The sequence below is a fragment of the Schistocerca cancellata genome, chromosome 6 (genome assembly GCF_023864275.1).
Source record: "Schistocerca cancellata isolate TAMUIC-IGC-003103 chromosome 6, iqSchCanc2.1, whole genome shotgun sequence".
Classification (NCBI taxonomy): Eukaryota; Metazoa; Arthropoda; class Insecta; order Orthoptera; family Acrididae; genus Schistocerca; species Schistocerca cancellata.
In genome coordinates, this window is record NC_064631.1 from 611,022,201 (window position 1) to 611,044,438 (window position 22,238).

Sequence of the window (22,238 nt, forward strand, 5' to 3'; positions counted from 1 at the left end):
CTAGGCGCTTCAGTCTGGAACCGCGCGACCGCTATTGTCGCAAGTTCGAATCCTGCCTCGGGCATGGATGTGTGTGGTGTGCTTAGGTTGGGTTAGGTTTAAGTAGTTCTAACTTCTATGGGACTGATGACCTCAGATGTTAAGTCCCATAGTGCTCACAGTCATTTGAACCATTTGTTCCCTTAACGAACTAAGACTTAAAATACCGATAACTAATGACATTATTAAAGCTGTCGAGTCCCATCATTCTGTATAATAGCCTTTTCCATTTCAAATCCAGGTACCCCACTGTGCCATTACGCCCATAATCCACCTTCCATGCATCCCTATGATATCCTTACTCTCCCGTCAGAATTTCAGACGATCCCTGTTGTGGACTGACAAGACAGCCAGTCCACAGTGACGGGTAACCGAAAGGCACGCGTTTACACACGCCGGCTGGCGTTATGTCTGAAACAGGATACGTAATGAATGCTATAAAGAAAAGTACATAGCTGCTGGAATACTTAACTTTAATCCATCATTTGTATACAGCATTCTTGATGATACAAGTGAGACTCTCTCCAGAAATGGTTAATGGCGCCTTCTAGGTCGTAGCCATGGACTTAGCTGAAGGCTATTCTAACTGTCTCTCGGCAAATGAGAGAAAGGCTTCGTACGTGTAGTCGCTAGCAAAGTCGTCCGTACAACTGGGGCGAGTGCTAGTACGTCTCTCTAGACCTGCCGTGTGGTGGCGCTCGGTCTGCAATTACTGACAGTGCCGACACGCGGGTCCGACATGTACTAATGGACCGCGGCCGATTTAAAGCTACCACCTAGCAAGTGTGGTGTCTGGCGGTGACATCACAATCCCCATGTCCCAACATACGACTTATATTTTCCTTTCTATTTACTGCAGTTTTTACGCTCATCACTTTACAATTTCAAATCAGCAACCAAGGCTTAAGCATCCTAATGAAGGTTCTATAATCGCCAATAAGTTAATTCGAGACAGTTGTTGTGTTAGGCAGAGTGTGAATAGAACGGTCTGGTGTGTCACGTGACTGCGATGTTGTCAGACCCCGCCCTGGCCGAGCAGTGATGGGAGTGTCAGGATGACTGTGCATTCTTGGTCCTTGCTAAAAGGTGCAGATAGGAATAGTCAACAACATATTACCCACATTTTATAGGCTTTCTAGTGACACCCATCAGGCACTTATATAAATAACAGGCTTGAATTTATTAATATGAAACGTAATAGGTAGGTGCATAATAGCAGCAGGCTAATAATGAGCACATAAGTACAGAAAAAAGTGTTTACAATCATATCCCACCATTAATAGCATATTATTTTATTCGTGCTGGATCTGTTTGATCTCCGTGGCTGTTATCCAAGTAAGGACTGTATACGGAGAATGTAAGCAGACAAGGGCAGCCACCTGAAGATGGGTACGTTAGTCTGAAACCGGCCATGGGAGTAGAATAAAGCTTTCTAAAATATTTGTAGCTGTCTCCATGGTCCATCTATAATCCTTAATTCCTACCATAACTTTGTATTCTATGAACATCTCTTCTTACTTTTGATTCGACTTTAGAGGTATACGCCGTACGTCCGAAAAAGTTCCGAGTCTGATTTCATTCCTGACTAACAACTGTAAACAACAGGCGTGCATTCGATCACCCAGTTGTGAGCAGGCAGCGTTAAGTGGTAGGCGTGCCGTCTTAGTGTCCATCTTAGTTGTGTCACAAACTGCAATGAAGTAAGAACTTGTTTGAGGCGACTGCTATGAAATGTGATGTGGGACATAATGACTACGAATTTCTGTGTGGAGATGGGCCCGCGGGACCTAGGGGTTGGTCCGTAGAAGTTACCATGTAAATTGCCTTCTCAGTGTCGCCTGCAAGGATCCTCACTATTAGTCTTCGTACTCTATCTGCTTAATCTTATTGATAAACTCTCCCGACTGTACAGCTTCGTATTCTCTTTGCTATCGTAAATGGCTTCATTCGTAAGAGAGTCAGATATTGATTGGCGACTCCATGTTGTCTTGTGCACTACGACCAGGTAACAGGTATACTTGAAAAAAGAGACAGCATTGGTCGTATATTTTTTACTATTGCAAAATCGATTTTCTGTCACTGAGTGACCATCTTCAGTGCTATATTGTATAACTTAAATTGGGATGCACTATTGTCACTAAGCTTACGGCAATCACATAGACTATGTGATTGCCGTAAGCTTAGTGACAACAGTGCATCCCAATTTAAGTTATACAATATAGCACTGAAGATGGTCACTCAGTGACAGAAAATCGATTTTGCAATAGTAAAAAATATACGACCAATGCTGTCTCTTTTTTCAAGTATAGAGTCAGATATATAATTTTCTGGTATGTTGATAAGTACTTTTATCCAAGAAACTGCAACGCGATTTCACTTTATAGTCAACTATCAAGTAGGATATTTAGTGGTCTGAGTGACCCTACCTCACGATTGTAAGCTGTTGGCAGAAGATTTAGAGTCGGACAGAACAATGATATACTTTTTCTGTTAAAAAGTTGGCATAGTCTGTAGTTTCCAAGGGAGCAGTAACCTCTGTATTCATGATAGTGGCACCATTATTCAAACTGTATTTAGCTTTATACCGTCGTAATTGGTTTCGGAAGGCAAATCCACTTTCTTAGAACATTCCGTACTCCAGATAAGGGATTTCCCTCTGTACCTTCCAAAATACGAGGGACGTTGAATAAGCAAAGCAACATTTCTTTCTCGGCCAACTTCGGTTGAAAAAATGTGGAATTTGTTGTGGGACATCTTGGAATATTCCGCCTTCAGCCTCTATAGTTTCAATGGCTTCAGATAGTTAGCGACACCATACGTAGCCTTCAAAGTAGCATCTTTTAAAGGAGGCGCGTTCCAAGCACAGAGCTGTTATTGAGTTTCTGTTGGCGAAAAATCAGGGCATCGCAGCTATCCATTGGCGCTTTAGACCGCCTACGGAGACCTGGCAGTCAACAAAAACCCGGTGGGCCGTTGGGCGAGGCCTCTGTCATCATCGCAACAAGGACGCGCAAACCTGTCCCACCACCGCGTGTTGGCCGGACGCACTTACCTGTGAGTCCTGCAATGTTGGAACTTGCGGAAACTCTCATTCGAGGTGATCGACGAATGACAAACACCTCGCCACACAATTGGACGTCTCTGTTGGTAGTGCTCATTAAACTTCATCGGACCCTTCTTCCTCATCCACCCTACGGCCCCAATCTCGCACCTTTTGGCTTCCATCTGATTGGTCCAGCAATACGTTGGCTCCGACGTCGCCCAGTAGAGTGGTACAACGCGATCATACAGGCCCTCCCAGTAAGGTGGCGTAAGGCCGTCGCATCGAACACAGATTACGCTGAGGCCACAAAAGTTATAGGATACCTCCTTATATCGAGTGGGACATCCTTTTGCCTGGCGAAGTGAAGAAAATAGACATGGCATGGACTCAACATGTCGTTGGAAGTCTTCTGCAGAAATAATGAGCCACGGTGCCTGTATAGCCGTCTGTAACTGAGAAAGTGTTGCCGGTGCAGAAATTACTGCACGAACTGACCTCTCGATTATCGCCCATGAATTTTGATGAGGTTGATTCCGGGCGATCTGAGTGGCCTTATTATTCGCTCACATTGTTCAGAATGACCTTCAAGCTAATGGCGAGCAATATGGCACGGTGACATGGGAACATGAAGTCCATGAAAGGCTGAAAATGATCTCCAAGTAGCCGAACATAGCGATTTCCGGTGAATTATCGGTTCAGTTTGACCACAGCACCCAGTCCATTCCGTGTAAACACAGCGCACACCTTTACGAAGGCAAGCTTGCGGGTACCTTGTTGACAACCTGGATCTATGGCATCGTTGGGTCCAGGGCACAGAGAAACCCTACCGTCAGCTCTTACCAGCTGAAGTCGGGACTAATCTGAGCAGTCTGCGGTTTTCCACTCGTTTAGGTTCCAGCAAATATGGTCAAGAGCCCAGGATAGGCGCTGGAAGCGACGACGTGCTGTTATCAAACGCTCTCTCGTCGGTCCTCTGCTGCCATAGCCTATTAACGCCAAATTTTGTTGCATTGACCTAACGGATACGTTCAACGTACGTCCCACACTGATTTCTGCGGTTGTTTCACGTAGTGTGGCTTGTCTGTTAACACCGACAACTCTATGCAAACGCCGCTGCTCTAGGTCGTTACGTGAAGTCCGTTGGTCACCCCGTTTGCCGTGGTGCGAGGCAATGTCTGAAATTTGGTATTCCTGGTACACTCTTGACACTGTAAATCTCGGAATATTGAATTCCCTAACGATTTCCGAAACGAAATGCCCCACGCGTCTAGCTCCATCTGCCATTCCGCGTTCAAAGCCAGATAATAACAGTCGTGCAGCCATAACCTTTTTACATGAATCACGTAATTACAAAAGCACTGCCCTTTTATAGCTTCTGTAAGTGATACTACCGCTATCTGTGTTGTAACCTCCCAGCAGAAATAATTAAATGGAAATTGAGCCAAGTGTAACCTCTCAATACAATTATTAAATTAAATGAATTTTTAAATATTGTAACATTTGAACAAAATTGATTTTAATTATTGTAACCGCTGAACAAAATTGGCTCCGATTTATAGTCTCTGTGTAAAGAATGCATTCACACTTAATATTCCCACAAAATTCTTTTCTCATTTAATGTCAAGTTCGAAACAGAAAAATTCCTAATCACCAAAAATAATAAAAACGTTTATGTAACCTGATGAATTTTATGAGGACACCGGCGCTGACCTTCGGCCCTGTATTCTGAATAAAAAAAGCAAAAATTCTTACCTCAATAAAACTGCTATTATATCCGCTCTTAATTACTCATTTTTCGACACAGCTTCGTGCAATGCTGGCATATATATCTTTTTTTTATTTTTGGATGCAATGATAATGCATTGGAAATTCTTTAAATTGAAATGAATGCTTTTCTTTAAAAGAGTTGCTTTATATTATAAAAATTATTATTGGGGCATTTCTTTGAACAAATTAAATTACAATTAACATACATTATTAAATATGCGCAAGGCTGCTTCTTTACCTTCTACAACAATACTCACCCACCAGAGTCCTGACCAGAGTCGCGAGCAGAGCACACAGCCGACGCATGCCGACTCCCGCCGACTAGCACGGACTAGCACGGACAGACGACTACTGTCGATTGACTACTACTGTCGACTCGCGCGGTCAAGCGCAAACTAGCAACAGCTAACGATAAACTACTCTCTGGTCAGAGATTCTGTCATGCCTCGCCCATCGCTGGCAATGTGTACGTCTTTCAGTGTATGTGCAAATCGTTGTTCCATGACTTTTGTCACCTCAGTATATGTTAAAGAACAGGGTTATATAGCCAAAAGAGTAGGGAATAGTACAGTGCATTGGAATCCTGAATAAAACCAACCTGTTTTAAGAACAAAAATGTTACATTACTTGTTGAGCGTCCTTTGTAATAAGTGAAAGAAATATTTACTTAGATATGTACGCGTAAAAACCGCTTATTTTCTGAGGAGTTGTGAACGTACTAGGAGTAGACAAAAATATGGAAATACCAAAACACAAGACATGACCAAGCCTAGTACAATGTAGGAAAAGTGTTGTCACGTAATGTCGCGTCCACCCGTAATGAAATTGAGCCAACAATTGGGTCAAGTTCGCACAGACGTGGGCGTACTGATCGACGAGGAAGGTCGTCCCCGAGAGGCGACAGTATCCAGGCAATCGAGAAACTGATCCGCACAGCTTTCATATTTTCAGAGAATGAGAAAGTTCGCACAGCGCTTCTCGAATGTCTCCGTGACTGAGGAGTGCTTTTCTATTCGACTGGTAGAACGTTCCAGCTGTTCTTTCCAGAGACTTGGTGGCTACGTTGAAAAATGGTGTGATGTATCTGTGTCACTTTGAAGAGTAGTGCTTCGTTCAGTAAAAGATACCTGGCATGCCGTAATAATGTATCACTAACATTTAAAAATCCACTAGTAAAATAATCTAAGTTGGTTTCAGAAATCACTTTCATATAAGGATATACGAATAATTTAGGGAACTTTAGCTAGCACAAGATGCTGCGTTCAGTGCATTGTTCAGCGTAAATGAAATCAGACGCAACACAAATGTAATTCAATATTGAACGGTTTACATTTATTCATTCGTTCTATGAAGCTATTCTCTGCTCGCGATACCGGAAGCTAAGATAAACATCTTGCTTGGGTTGTAAGCGTCTATTTATGTTTTTTCGCGTGTACGGAATAAATTTGGGTTTTTAAACTAGGCCTTCTACAAAACACAATGTACTTCTTCTTTCACAAGCTGCAACATCGTCGCGAAAAAACAGTGCCCCGTATATGTAATAAGTTTCCTTTAATTTACGACTATGGTCACGAACTTTTTGTTAACATATTACCGGTTTCGGTCTTTAATGACCATCATCAGATCTGTTTCATAAAAACAAAGTCCTAATGGCTGCAGTACATTAGGACTTTGTTTTTATGAAACAGATCTGATGATGGTCATTAAAGACCGAAACCGGTAATCTGTTAACAAAAAGTTTGTGAACATAGACGTAAAATAAAGTAAACTTAGTACTTCTTTTTTATATTTATCCAGACACATTGCGAGACCCGTATGCTATCATCTTCCTGTGTTCCAGATTTATTTCTCTAAAAATATTATACAAAGTTCATCGGTACTTTTTATGTCTACAAAGTATAGCATGCCCGTTTTCGATTACGCGACTGAAATTACTTCATCTACGGAAGTGGATTTGTACAGACTGGCTTTCAGTTGCGCCTTCCCGTGGTTTGATAGGCTATCTTCTGATAAGTAGCCGGAATAACTTGCTTAACGAGTTATTAATTCTGAAATACTTTTTCGAGAGCGACAGTGGTGTATGTCCTGCTTTACGATTTCCACCCTCTTGTGTTCCTTTGGTGTGTTTTGTTTACTGGCGGTGAATACACACACTTTGCGGATCATATGCTGTCAAACCATAGAAAGGAATAATTGCAGGCCATGCTATACAAATCCACTTTCTCAGTTAATGTAATTTCAGTAGATCAATCAAAACAAAATAAAAAAAAACGTACGAGTTATAGTTTTTAGGCTTAAAATAGAAAGACAATCGAAAACTTTGTACGATATTTTTGCAGGAATAAATCGAGACCCTCAGAGGATGACAAATAGGTGCAGAAAACAGGTCTGAGTAAATAAAATAGAGACATATATATAGTGTTTGCAGAAAGCAGAGGGTAAAAATTCCAAATTTCAGAAAAAGTGGTTCAAATGGCTCCGAGCACTATGGGACTTAACTTATGAGGTCATCAGTCCCCTAGAACTTAGACCTACTTAAACCTAACTAAGCTAAGGACATCACACACATCCATGCCCGAGGCAGGATTCGAACCTGCGACCGTAGCGGTCGCGCGGTTCCAGACTGAAGCGCCTAGAACCGCTCGGTCACAGCGGCCAGCCCAAATTTGAGAACTAAGTTTCGTATAACCGAAACAAGTGAATAAAAGTCCAAAGTCGTAGACAGTCTCTCGACTTCTATGGAAACAGGTATTGCTGTCAGCCACTGTTCCGAGACTCTTCCCAGAGTGAACAACTAATACTTGTTGTAGCAGATCAGAGTGTACACAGTGGCGTGAGAGATCATGTGCAAGTAATACTGCTACAAATTACTTATCACTAAAACAAAATACAGCATTAAACAATGACGACTAAAGTGTCACGCTTACTGCGCACAGCATCATTTGATAGCCAATGTATCAGCGAGGAGAATCAACGTATTAGCTAATCGAATCCCAGTGACCTCTGCCCGTCCAGTGCGAAGGAGAGGGGCAGGCACAAAAATGTGAGAGTGCTGTACCCCGACTGAGAATATGAACTGCAATGGCAGAAAAACGATAAAGCTGATCCATCTTATTTAATTATACGTAATCAGAAAGTACCATTACACCATGCCCGAGGCAGGACTCGAACCTGCGACCGTAGCGGTCGCGCGGTTCCAGACTGAAGCGGCTAGAAACGCTCGGTCACAGCGGCCGGCCCAAATTTGAGAACTAAGTTTCGTAGAACGGAAACAAGTGAATAAAAGTTCCGTATATAAGACACCTATGATTTAGATCTAAATTAGTTTCGTGACAAAAATACTACTTAATGTTTAAAATTCGTATATAGATTGTTAGAAACCCTTGTAAAGGTGCATTATTTCTCACGATATGTGCAAGGAAATCGTTTGTTTCGAAACACTGCGGTGACGCAGTCGAGTTGTCGAACAATGTTTATACCACCGAATACAGATATCATTTGGCACTAAAACATCGTAGGATAACGTATAATTTCAAGGATTCAGATGTTCCTGTACTTACAAGATTTATAAAATTCATGCTTTCCCAGCACATGCTGCCTCGGACAAACGATGATAAACATTCTTAATGAATAGTCTGCAAAATCAAAGTCTGCAGTTGTGAAGATCTCCAAATTAATGAAATACACATGCCTGTGAGAATTTATGTCATGCGTCTGTAGGGATAAATTCTAGTGCCCGATACCACCCGTCGGCTTTGACCAATGACGTCATACGTAAGGCAAAGATGCTGCAATGGACAATCTATGAATCGAACGGATCATAGTCGTGAACAAACGAATGTAGCATGTCATAAAATAATACATTTAACGCGACTATTATTTTCGGGCGAATTTCATTTAAGCGAGTTGAAGGTGACTGAAATAAATAAGAACACGAGAGCAATTACGAGTGCATATATTATATTATATTTTCCACACGTACTGCAAAAACGATCTAAATAATGAACCTTCGAATAGTTGGAATCGGTAACTACACTCCTGGAAATGGAAAAAAGAACACATTGACACCGGTGTGTCAGACCCACCATACTTGCTCCGGACACTGCGAGAGGGCTGTACAAGCAATGATCACACGCACGGCACAGCGGACACACCAGGAACCGCGGTGTTGGCCGTCGAATGGCGCTAGCTGTGCAGCATTTGTGCACCGCCGCCGTCAGTGTCAGCCAGTTTGCCGTGGCATACGGAGCTCCATCGCAGTCTTTAACACTGGTAGCATGCCGCGACGGCGTGGACGTGAACCGTATGTGCAGTTGATGGACTTTGAGCGAGGGCGTATAGTGGGCATGCGGGAGGCCGGGTGGACGTACCGCCGAATTGCTCAACACGTGGGGCGTGAGGTCTCCACAGTACATCGATGTTGTCGCCAGTGGTCGGCGGAAGGTGCACGTGCCCGTCGACCTGGGACCGGACCGCAGCGACGCACGGATGCACGCCAAGACCGTAGGATCCTACGCAGTGCCGTAGGGGACCGCACCGCCACTTCCCAGCAAATTAGGGACACTGTTGCTCCTGGGGTATCGGCGAGGACCATTCGCAACCGTCTCCATGAAGCGGGGCTACGGTCCCGCACACCGTTAGGCCGTCTTCCGCTCACGCCCCAACATCGTGCAGCCCGCCTCCAGTGGTGTCGCGACAGGCGTGAATGGAGGGACGAATGGAGACGTGTCGTCTTCAGCGATGAGAGTCGCTTCTGCCTTGGTGCCAATGATGGTCGTATGCGTGTTTGGCGCCGTGCAGGTGAGCGCCACAATCAGGACTGCATACGACCGAGGCACACAGGGCCAACACCCGGCATCATGGTGTGGGGAGCGATCTCCTACACTGGCCGTACACCACTGGTGATCGTCGAGGGGACACTGAATAGTGCACGGTACATCCAAACCGTCATCGAACCCATCGTTCTACCATTCCTAGACCGGCAAGGGAACTTGCTGTTCCAACAGGACAATGCACGTCCACATGTATCCCGTGCCACCCAACGTGCTCTAGAAGGTGTAAGTCAACCACCCTGGCCAGCAAGATCTCCGGATCTGTCCCCCATTGAGCATGTTTGGGACTGGATGAAGCGTCGTCTCACGCGGTCTGCACGTCCAGCACGAACGCTGGTCCAACTGAGGCGCCAGGTGGGAATGGCATGGCATGCCGTTCCACAGGACTACATCCAGCATCTCTCCATGGGAGAATAGCAGCCTGCATTGCTGCGAAAGGTGGATATACACTGTACTAGTGCCGACATTGTGCATGCTCTGTTGCCTGTGTCTATGTGCCTGTGGTTCTGTCAGTGTGATCATGTGATGTATCTGACCCCAGGAATGTGTCAATAAAGTTTCCCCTTCCAGGGACAATGAATTCACGGTGTTCTTATTTCAATTTCCAGGAGTGTATAAGCAACCTATGTAAGAGGTCATTTCTAGTTACCGATTCCAATATTACTGTTACTGACAAAATACGACTAGATTTTCAAAAAATGAAAATCTTTCAAAGAAATAAAACGCAAAAAAGACTAAACCTTGCAACTGATAACTATACTACACGAAAGTCACACTAGCTACACCGAGCTTCCAAAGGGGTCAAAGATCGAGGCTGACAAGAACGAAATAAGGACATAACAAGAAATAATTATGTTAGAAGGTCAAACTGTAACGAAAGAAGCAAAATCCAGAATAACTAATGAAAAAAATAATAAGAAACACAAACTGCCAGGCACGAATGAGGTACCACTCAAATCACTTCTTGTCTACCATCCGCCCTAAATCAGACACAAAATTTTAAAATAATTAAAAAAAATGAAACCACGAGTCAATCACATAAACCTTTCGGCAAAGACACCGCAATACCCCTCGGTCCACCATTGTAACCAGAAAATATTAAAACGACAGAAAAACCTCCCTCCAGAGAAACCAAAGAAGTAGCACTCGCACAATACAGTAACATAAAAAACGCAAAGTAAAACAAGAAAAAAGCACCAGACCCACCAACACCTAACTAACAAAACGAGGCTTGTACATTTTGCTGACTACTTTCACAAATGCAAGAAATAAACAACAACCTTTAGGAATACTCTTCCTCCAACAGTATTCATCCAAATGGCCTTGCAACACAAATCCTTCTCTTTCCCCGCCCGACAACAGATTTTGCAGCCGCCCAGTACCCCACGATAGTATTGGTCCATCCCCCGTCTTATAATCTTTAAACTGAACATTATGATTCACGACCAGATGATACACTCCTGGAAATTGAAATAAGAACACCGTTAATTCATTGTCCCTGGAAGGGGAAACTTTATTGACACATTCCTGGGGTCAGATACATCACATGATCACACTGACAGAACCACAGGCGCATAGACACAGGCAACAGAGCATGCACAATGTCGGCACTAGTACAGTGTATATCCACCTTTCGCAGCAATGCAGGCTGCTATTCTCCCATGGAGACGATCGTAGAGATGCTGGATGTAGTCCTGTGGAACGGCTTGCCATGCCATTTCCACCTGACGCCTCAGTTGGACCAGCGTTCGTGCTGGACGTGCAGACCGCGTGAGACGACGCTTCATCCAGTCCCAAACATGCTCAATGGGGGACAGATCCGGAGATCTTGCTGGCCAGGGTAGTTGACTTACACCTTCTAGAGCACGTTGGGTGGCACGGGATACATGCGGACGTGCATTGTCCTGTTGGAACAGCAAGTTCCCTTGCCGGTCTAGGAGTGGTAGAACGATGGGTTCGATGACGGTTTGGATGTACCGTGCACTATTCAGTGTCCCCTCGACGATCACCAGTGGTGTACGGCCAGTGTAGGAGATCGCTCCCCACACCATGATGCCGGGTGTTGGCCCTGTGTGCCTCGGTCGTATGCAGTCCTGATTGTGGCGCTCACCTGCACGGCGCCAAACACGCATACGACCATCATTGGCACCAAGGCAGAAGCGACTCTCATCGCTGAAGACGACACGTCTCCATTCGTCCCTCCATTCACGCCTGTCGCGACACCACTGGAGGCGGGCTGCACGATGTTGGGTCGTGAGCGGAAGACGGCCTAACGGTGTGCGGGACCGTAGCCCAGCTTCATGGAGACGGTTGCGAATGGTCCTCGCCGATACCCCAGGAGCAACAGTGTCCCTAATTTGCTGGGAAGTGGCGGTGCGGTCCCCTACGGCACTGCGTAGGATCCTACGGTCTTGGCGTGCATCCGTGCGTCGCTGCGGTCCGGTCCCAGGTCGACGGGCACGTGCACCTTCCGCCGACCACTGGCGACAACATCGATGTACTGTGGAGACCTCACGCCCCACGTGTTGAGCAATTCGGCGGTACGTCCATCCGGCCTCCCGCATGCCCACTATACGCCCTCGCTCAAAGACCGTCAACTGCACATACGGTTCACGTCCACGCTGTCGCGGCATGCTACCAGTGTTGAAGACTGCGATGGAGCTCCGTATGCCACGGCAAACTGGCTGACACTGACGGCGGCGGTGCACAAATGCTGCGCAGCTAGCGCCATTCGACGGCCAACACCGCGGTTCCTGGTGTGTGCGCTGTGCCGTGCGTGTGATCATTGCTTGTACAGCCCTCTCGCAGTGTCCGGAGCAAGTATGGTGGGTCTGACACACCGGTGTCAATATGTTCTTTTTTCCATTTCCAGGAGTGTATAACCCCTTTACCCAACCCCTTGTACGAAGCAAACCCATCCGACATGACTACAGAACCTTCTTCCACATAATCTACTATTAAAGATGCCAAGACTTCCTTTGTCCGATTTGGTACAAACCTAAATACAACATTAGCACAATCTCCTCCAGAAACTAGTACTCCAAAAACCCAAAGCCCAACAACCTCGTGCCCCCTTTCGTACTTCTCTTTCCAAAATGTGACTCATCTCCTTCAACTATAACCCCTGTCCCCCCAGTGACCCCCTATATTTTATGAATTCCCCGCAGACTTCTCTACAAAACGTGAACCAGTCGACTACAGTGCCACACAAAACCTTTGCTTCGTGCATGACATATTTGCAAGAATATTCATAGCAAAAATAGTAGGTTAGCATGACAATTACTTCTAAATTCAGCCTCGATCTTTCGAACCATGTCCCCCTGCGTATGGATCTCCATGTGTTATTTTTTCTGCACCTCCACATGTATTCGTCGGAAGTTCGTGATAACGCAATTTTCGTCAAAACCATATAATTTCCACACTGCACTTGCAAAATTCATCAATGTTGCCCAATGATTGCAAAAATTTTATAGTTGATTTACGGTCACTCATTTTCTGAGCAGAATTCTCGCAGTAAAAACAACTGACTCATCCATAACGAACAGTGAGAGAAATCAAGACCTTATAAATCACGACTACTTTCATTAAAAAAAGATGCCGAAAACAAATTACGAGATAAAAACAAAACAATCTACATCGAAGTTTTAATATACGCGCGTAACGAGGAAATAGGGAGAAATCATTTAACGTTCATCGACAGCAATCTGCGCCACAAACAAAATATCATCACATATTACGTCATTGGTCAAAGCCGGCTGGTGGTATCTTACACTAGAACTGACCACGTCTGTACAAATTGCCAATCGCTTTGACGCCTGGATTTGGATGTCACCGACTAGTGAAAATCAAATATTTGTTGACTTCTTACCTTCTGACTGCTATCGTTGCTCCGTGCTCTTACTGCGTTTCCCGGTGTCCTTAAGATTTTTCTGACCGGAGGCGCACAGATTCATGTTGTTCGCCGATCGCCTCGTCTCAAACTGATGCTAGGCAACGGTAGGGGCCGCTGCTGGAAGCCCTGTATTGTTGACAACTGCGCCACGTCTCTGTCGGCTGTTTACTCTCTGAGGGGGCGCTCGAAATAATGATCGCATAATTACGGAAACTGTCTGAAGATAACAGCAGGGCGTAACAAGGCTGCGACGACCGGGACAAAGCCCCAAGGATGAGGTGCCTCTGGAGTAAAACTATAGGAAAAAATAAGGGAAAAATGGCTCTGAGCACTATGGGACTTAACTACTGAGGTCATCAGTCCCCTAGAACTTAGAACTACTTAAACCTAACTAACCTAACGACATCACACACATCCATGCCCGAGGCAGGATTCGAACCTGCGACCGTAGCGTTCACGCGGTTCCAAACTGACGCGCTTAGAACCGCACGGCCACATCGGCCGGCAATAAGGGAAAAATAAAACGGAAAGGAAAAGTGGAAAAAGCAGTAAGATCAGTCAAGAGATGTCTTTTCCTACGTAAAAATAATGACGGATTGTTTTCTAAATCATTCTGAAATGATTCTGATATGCTAAACATTTATCTCCTTTACCAAGGTCAAAGATCAATCTACATTAGGGTACCAATATCATTTAACTTGATTATATGAATGTGTGATGTCTGTTCCTTTGACATGTCTGGAAGAACAGACACCACGCGGAATCGGCGGCTTTTGATACATTTTATGTAAACTGAAGGTGGAGTGAGGAGAAAGGGAAGGGAAGGAACTGTTGATGTCACATGCATTCGGACTATATGTGGAATCAGGGATTCGAACCCGGAATCACCTGCTTATTAGGCAGCTGTGTTAACCACTGCGCCGTCCGGAAACACTGTTTATCGCAACTGCGCCCATTATCTCAGCACGGCCCTCGGCCGCCCCACACACTCTCCACCGTCCTCATCGATGTCCTCCATACTCGCTACTTTGAGATTCCTGCAGGAGGTCGGACATAATTGTGCATCTGCAATGTTGTTCATTGCCCATTAAGGCGAATTACACTATGTGGTCAAAAGTATCCGGACACCTGGCTGAAAATGACTTACAAGTTCGTGGCACCCGCCGTCGGTAATGCTGGAATTCAATATGGTGTTGGCCCACCCTAAGCCTTGATGACAGCTTCCACCCTCGCACGCATACGTTCAATCAGATGCTGGAAGGTTTCTCGCGGAATGGGAGCCCATTCTTCACGGAGTGCTGCACTGAGGAGAGGTGTCGACGTCGGTTGGTGAGGCTTAGCACGAAGTCGGAGTTCCAAAACATCCCAAAGATGTTCTGTAGGGTTCAGGTCAGGACTCTGTGCAGGCCAGTCCATTAGAGGGATGTTATTGTCGCCAGTTTTTAACCAAATAATTTCACATCGTGCTTTGCTATCTTGGCTGACATATTTTGACTCGTTATTTTTATTCTGATATAATTTGGAGTCACGTTTTCTGAGAGACATTTTTTGTTAAATCTTATTGCAAGGATTGTTTTCGTTAGTTTAAGTTTACATTGCCGAAATTCGCGCATTGTTCTAATTACCTGGCGTGGTATCAACAAATTATGCTTATCCATTACGGATATTTTAGAACCGTGACTGTATATTAATGTAAATCAATTATACACAACTGCAACCAGTCACTTTTTCATTAATAATGCTTTATTACATTAACCGGTTTTCTTCACCAACAACAAAGTACAAAATAAAATCATACACAGCACCAAAACCACTATACAAAAATATCAAAAGTCAGGTGTGTACAAGCTCACTTGCAACTCATGTCCAAGCTTCTACATTGGACAGACTGGTAGAAGCTTCACAACAAGATTTAAAGAACACATGGATGCACTCCGTCTTAACAACCTGAACAAGTCCAGCTTTGCCTCACATCTTGCCCAACACAATCATTCTGCAAACAACATAGAACAGAATCTCCGAATACTACACTTTGCCAACAAAGGCACAATACTTGACCTTCTTGAAGAAATTGAAATATTTGTCTATACAAATACAACACCTGACAACCTACTCAATGATCAAACTGAACTGAGAAACAAATTCTTCCTTCAGAACTTTGAAGATCTACTAGTTCAAAACAAGTAACAACCCAATAAACCCTACACCGGCTCCCCAACCCCCCCCCCCTCCCAATGACTCACCCCCCTCTCCTTACAGCCTAACCACACTGGTGTCAATGTAATATACTACCACAGAATATGACGTGTACCATATCTCTAAATGTTAAAGCCCTCCATTGCTAACATAAATCAGTACTTTATACATATTAATTCTAGCTGGAACAAACATAAGCTGCCTTTACCAATATCCCAGATCACTCTAATGTTAGAATAAAAATAAGTCAACAGTTAAAGAATCTTTTGTTCATGATTTTTAAAATATTAAATGTGCAGCCATTCAAACAGCTTTAATCCATTACAAACACTTTAACTCTTATACATATACCTTTAGCTAAAATAAACAAAATCTGCTCTTGATAATACTCCAGATCACGTTAACGTAACAACAGAAATAGGCCAACATTTCATCTGAAGATTTGTTATTAATTTAAATATACAGGTCCTAGTCATACAGACAGCTGCACCTCACTGCAGAACCAATAACTCTGTATTATTGTTTCCTAGGGATTCATGTAAAAAAAATCAACATTCTAATGAAAAAACTTGCCCTTATATCGACTTTAACACATGTAAAGAACAACAAATTACATCTCTGTACAAAGTAGGCTTATGCCATATCTCTCTGTCAAGATCTTTGTTATAAGCAACAGTTGTAAAGCGCATGCTGGATGCTGGTAAAGTGTCACTGTTAAAGTGTGAACTAATATAGTTCGTGTGAAAGTGTTCTGGACATCAAAATGGAGGCAGACAGATACGAAAAAAGCCACCTATACTGTCGCAGTAAGTAAAAACTAAATTTACATCGATATCGAAAGATAAGGTATAGTCATGGCGATACATTGAAGTGTGACCCATCTTTCTGCCATAGAACCAGCACCCAGCATTATGCTACTACCAGTAATGATGCAGCTTCCCGGATTCTGCCGAAATCATCTGAAGATGAACATGAAAGGGTTCGAAAACCGGTTAATGTAATAAAGCATTATTAATGAAAAAGTGACTGGTTGCAGTTGTGTATAATTGATTTACATATATTGTGTTGTTGTTGTGGTCTTCAGTCCTGAGACTGGGTTGATGCAGCTCTCCATGCTACTCTATCCTGGGCAAGCTTCTTCATCTCCGAGTACCTACTGCAACCTACATCCTTCTGAATCTGCTTAGTGTATTCATCTCTTGGTCTCCCTCTACGATTTTTACCCTCCACGCTGCCCTCCAATACTAAATTGGTGATCCCTTCATGCCTCAGAACATGTCCTACCAACCGATTCCTTCTTCTAGTCAAGTTGTGCCACAAAATTCTCTTTTCCCCAATCCTGTTCAATACTTCCTCATTAGTTATGTGGTCTACCCACTAATCTTCAGCATTCTTCTGTAGCACCACATTTCGAAAGCTTCTATTCTCTTCTTGTCCAAACTATTTATCGTCCATGTTTCACTTCCGTACATGGCTACACTCCAAACAAATACTTTCAGAAACGACTTCCTGACACTTAAACCTATACTCGATGTTAACAAATTTCTCTTCTTCAGATATGATTTCCTTGCCATTGCCAGTCTACATTTTAGATCCTGTCTACTTCGACCATCATCAGTTATTTTGCTCCCAAAATAGCAAAACTCCTTTACTAATTTAAGTGTCTCATTTCCTAGTCTAATTCCCTCAGTATCACCCGACTTAATTCGACTACATTCCATTATCCTCGTTTTGCTTTTTTTGATGTTCATCTTATATCCTCCTTTCAAGACACTATCCATTCCGTTCAACTGCTCTTCCAAGTCCTTTGCTGTCTCTGACAGAATTACAATGTCATCGGCGAACCTCAAAGTTTTTATTTTTTCTCCATGGATTTTAATACCTACTCCGAATTTTTCTTTTGTTTCCTTCACTGCTTGCTCAATGTACAGATTGAATAACATCGGGGAGAGGCTACAACCCTGTCTCACTCCCTTCCCAACCACTGCTTCCCTTTCATGTCCCTCGACCCCTATAACTGCCATCTGGTTTCTGTACAAATTGTAAATAGCTTTTCGCTCCCTGTATTTTACCCCTGCCACCTTCAGAATTTGAAAGAGAGTATTCCAGTCAACATTGTCAAAAGCTTTCTCTAAGTCTACAAATGCTAGAAACGTAGGTTTGCCTTTCCTTAATCTAGCTTCTAAGATAAGTCGTAAGGTCAGTATTGCCTCACGTGTTCCAGTATTTCTACGGAATCCAAACTGATCTTCCCCGATGTCGGCTTCTACTAGTTTTTCCATTCGTCTGTAAAGAATTCGCGTTAGTATTTTGCAGCTGTGACTTATTAAACTGATAGTTCGGTAATTTACACATAACACCTGCATTCTTTGAGATTGGAATTATTATATTCTTCTTTAAGTCTGAGGGTATTTCGCCTGTTTCATACATCTTGCTCACCAGATGGTAGAGTTTTGTCAGGACTGGCTCTCCCAAGGCTGTCAGTAGTTCTAATGGAATGTTGTCTACTCCCGGAGCTTTGTTTCGACTCAGGTCTTTCAGTGCTCTGTCAAACTCTTCACGCAGTATCATATCTCCCATTTCATCTTCATCTACCTCCCCTTCCATTTCCATAATATTGTCCGCAAGTACATATATTAAAAAACTAAAAACCTGCCTCGATTGCGAAAAAAGCACCTAGTGTTAACCTAGGTTTCGGCGTAGATAACTACACCTTCTTCAGAACAACAATAAAACCCACAAGTCCCTAAGAAGACCTTTGTCAATGATTAAAAGAACACCATAGCTATACATTTATAAACGAAAAAAGGAAAACACAAACAGTACATATGCACAAAGTCTAAACCACTACTTAACTTAATGGTGTACGCTCCACCTCACACCGGCCTATGTTCGATGGGCCATGACCTGCCATAAAAACTGCAGTTTATGCTGGAATGGTCGTACGGGAAAATCCCTATTTCATCGCTACCTCGGAGATACTGTGTCCCATCGGTTGTGTGCCGACTATAGCACCACGTTCAAGTTCAAACTCACTTAAATCTTGAAAACCTGCCACTGTAGCAGCAGTAACCGATCTAACAACTGGGCCAGACACTTGTTGTCTTACACAGGCGTTGCCGACCGCAGAGTCGTATTCTGCTTGTTCACATATCTCTGTATTTGAATACGCATGCCTGTACCAGTTTCTGTAAATACTGCAACTGCTGACGGAATCGTTATTAAATCCTTTAAGAAGTAAAAATGTTTCTTTTTAGACTATATTTCGAAGTATAGCAATGAAAATACGCTTTTCCGTTATCAACTTTGACGGAGGAGGTCAGTGTTCATAACGTCCTTTCGGCGACGAGGTCATTGGAGACGATGCACAAGCTCAGATTAGAGAAGCGTGGAGAAGGAAGGGGCCATGCCCTTTTGAAGGAACCATTCCGACGTCTGCCTTACGCGATGTAGGGAAATCACGGAAAAACTGAAACAGGATGGTCGGACGCGGTTCTGAACCGTCATCCTCCCGAATGGGAGTCCGTTGTGCTAACCTCTCCACTAACCCAATCGATATAAACTTTCTCTCGATTTTCTTCAAGAGCGGTGGGGTGTCTAGTAAGAAGTTGAATCACCTGTTCTTTCTTTTCGGTGATGATTCGGTGACGCCGCGCGGGATTAGCCCAGCGGTCTGGGGCGCTGCAGTCATGGACTGTGTGGTCCCGGCGGAGGTTCGAGTCATCCCTCCGGCGTAGGTGTGTGTGTTTGTTCTTAGAATAATTTAGATTAAGTAGTGGGTAAGCTTAGCGACTGATGACCTTAGCAGTTAAGTCCCGTAAGATTTCACACACATTTAAACATTTTTTGATTCGGTGACGCACATGTCAGACACTGTACCACACAAGCGGCTCGTAATGAAATTGCGTGCTTATGGCATATCGTCTCAGTTATGTGACTGGATTTGCGATTTCCTGTCAGAGACGTCACAGTTCTTAGTAACTGACGGAAAGTCATCGAGTAAAACAGAAGCGATTTCAGGTACTCCCCAAGGTAGTGTTATAGGCACTTTGCTGTTCCTAATCTATGTAAATGATTTGGGAGACAATCTGAGCAGCCGTCTTCGGTTGTTTGCAGAAATGGTTCAAATGGATCTGAGCACTATGGGACTCAACATCTTAGGTCATAAGTCCCCTAGAACTTAGAACTACTTAAACCTAACTAACCTAAGGACATCAAATGGTTCAAATGGCTCTGAGCACTATGGGACTCAACATCTTAGGTCATAAGTTCCCTAGAACTGAGAACTACTTAAACCTAACTAACCTAAGGACATCAGACACACCCATGCCCGAGGCAGGATTCGAACCTGCGACCGTAGCAGCCCCGCGGTTCCGGACTGCAGCGCCAGAACCGCTAGACCACCGCGGCCGGCACCTAAGGACATCACACACACCCATGCCCGAGGCAGGATTCGAACCTGCGACCTTAGCAGTCCCGCGGTTCCGGACTGCAGCGCCAGAACCGCTAGACCACCGCGGCCAGCGGTTGTTTGCAGACGACGCTGCCGTTTATCGACTAATAAAGTCATCAGAAGATCAAAACAAACTGCAAAACAAATTAGAAAAAAAAATGTGAATGGTGCGAAAAGTGGCAGTTGACCCTAAATAGCGAAAAGTGTGAGGTCATCCACATGAGTGCTAAAAGGAACTCATTAAACTTCGGTTACCCGATAAATCAGTGTAATCTAAAAGCCGTAAATTCAACTACATACCTAGGTATTACAATTACGAACAACTTAAATTGGAAGGAACACACAGAAAATGTTGTGGGGGAATGCTAACCAAAGGCTGCGTTTTATTGGCAGGACACTCAGAAAATGTAACAGACCTACTAAGGACCTACTACTACGCTTGTCCGTCCTCTTTTAAAATAATACCGCGCGGTGTGGGATCCTTACCAGGTGGGGCTGACGGAGTACATCGAAAAAGTTATTATCGCGAAATATGGGAGAGAGTGTCAGAGAAATGATACAGGATGTGGGCTGGAAATCATTAAAAGAAAGGCGTTTTTCGTTACGACGGAATCTTCCCACGAAATTCCAATCACCAGCTTTCTCCTCCGAATGCGAAAATATTTTGTTGACACCGACCCACATAGGGCGGAACGATGACCACGATAAACTAAGGGAATTCAGAGCTCGTACGGAAAGATATAGGTGTTCATTCTTTCCTCGCGCTATACGAGATTGGAATAATAGAGAATTGTGAAGGTGCTTCGATGAACCCTCTGCCAGGCACTTAAATGTGATTTTCAGAGTATCCATGTAGACCCTGACCTTGTTAGAAGGAGTGTGAGCACTTAATTACTGTGTTACTTGTCAAATTATTTAACCATTTTAAGTACTTTTAAGGTTGATCATGTAAGAACCTGACATTTACTGATTTATGATAAACGAGTAAAAATACCCAATCGAGTCTATCTCTACTTAAAATAGATAGTCCATCTTTTAGAGAAAAATGACCCGGCTAAGTACAATTCCAGCTTTTCAGTTTTCGGCCCTCGCAGCGCTACCCACGTGACGAACTCTGGCGGACGTGGCGTGGGAAAGCGGAGCTGCAGAGCCGCAGCTGCAGCTGCGATTAGCGCAACACAGAGAGCCGACCGGCGGCTGGGCTGGGCAGCGGCGCGGCGCAGCGCAGCGCGACGGTGGCGCCGCGGGGGCCGGCGGCGGCCGCCGCAGTCACGCCACTTAACCGGGGGGGCGGGGGCCGGCGGTCAGTGGCTGCGCCAGCCTCACATCAAAGGCGCCGCGCGCCGGGGTGAAAGTCACGGCGTTTATATATAATGTAGGGCGGCGACTTCAAAGGCGGCGCGCGCACAATGCCACGCCGCGCCGGATAGAGTTGTTGTCGCCGCCCCGGCGCGGCGCGGCCCGGCCTATAAATCCGGCGCGGGCCTAATCCGCCCAGCTCCAAATTGAAAGAGGACGTATCAATTACAGTAATTTAATTTCGGCGGTAACCGCAATTCCCTGCCTGACGTTCCACTTAATTGGCCATAAAGAAGACTTTTGTGACTGGCCTGGCACTCATATTTCATTGCACCGGCGCTTTTTCCACCTCCCCTCTCACTCTGTCTCTGTTACTATCGTCGTCTCCAACCCCCTCCCCGCAGTGTTGTGTACGCACCGTGAATATATCGCACGCTGGTCGCACTGCTTTTTTTCCAGAGCGCTCCGAGCACGTGTTGCTGCAGTCGAGCCGCGTAACGGGTGGGTCGGCCAGCAAAGTTAGCCCAGCGCAACCGGCTCCCCTCAATAGTCGCAGCTGTCCACAGCTAGGCCATCGGCAGCTGACACAGCCGTGCAAGCAGGCAGGATATCCAACGTCACGACAGACAGCGCCTCCGGCACACGGCACTAGCTGGTTAACGCGATTTTGCGCTCTCATCACTCTCCAGTGGCAGTAGTCGGCTTTATTTGGTTCGC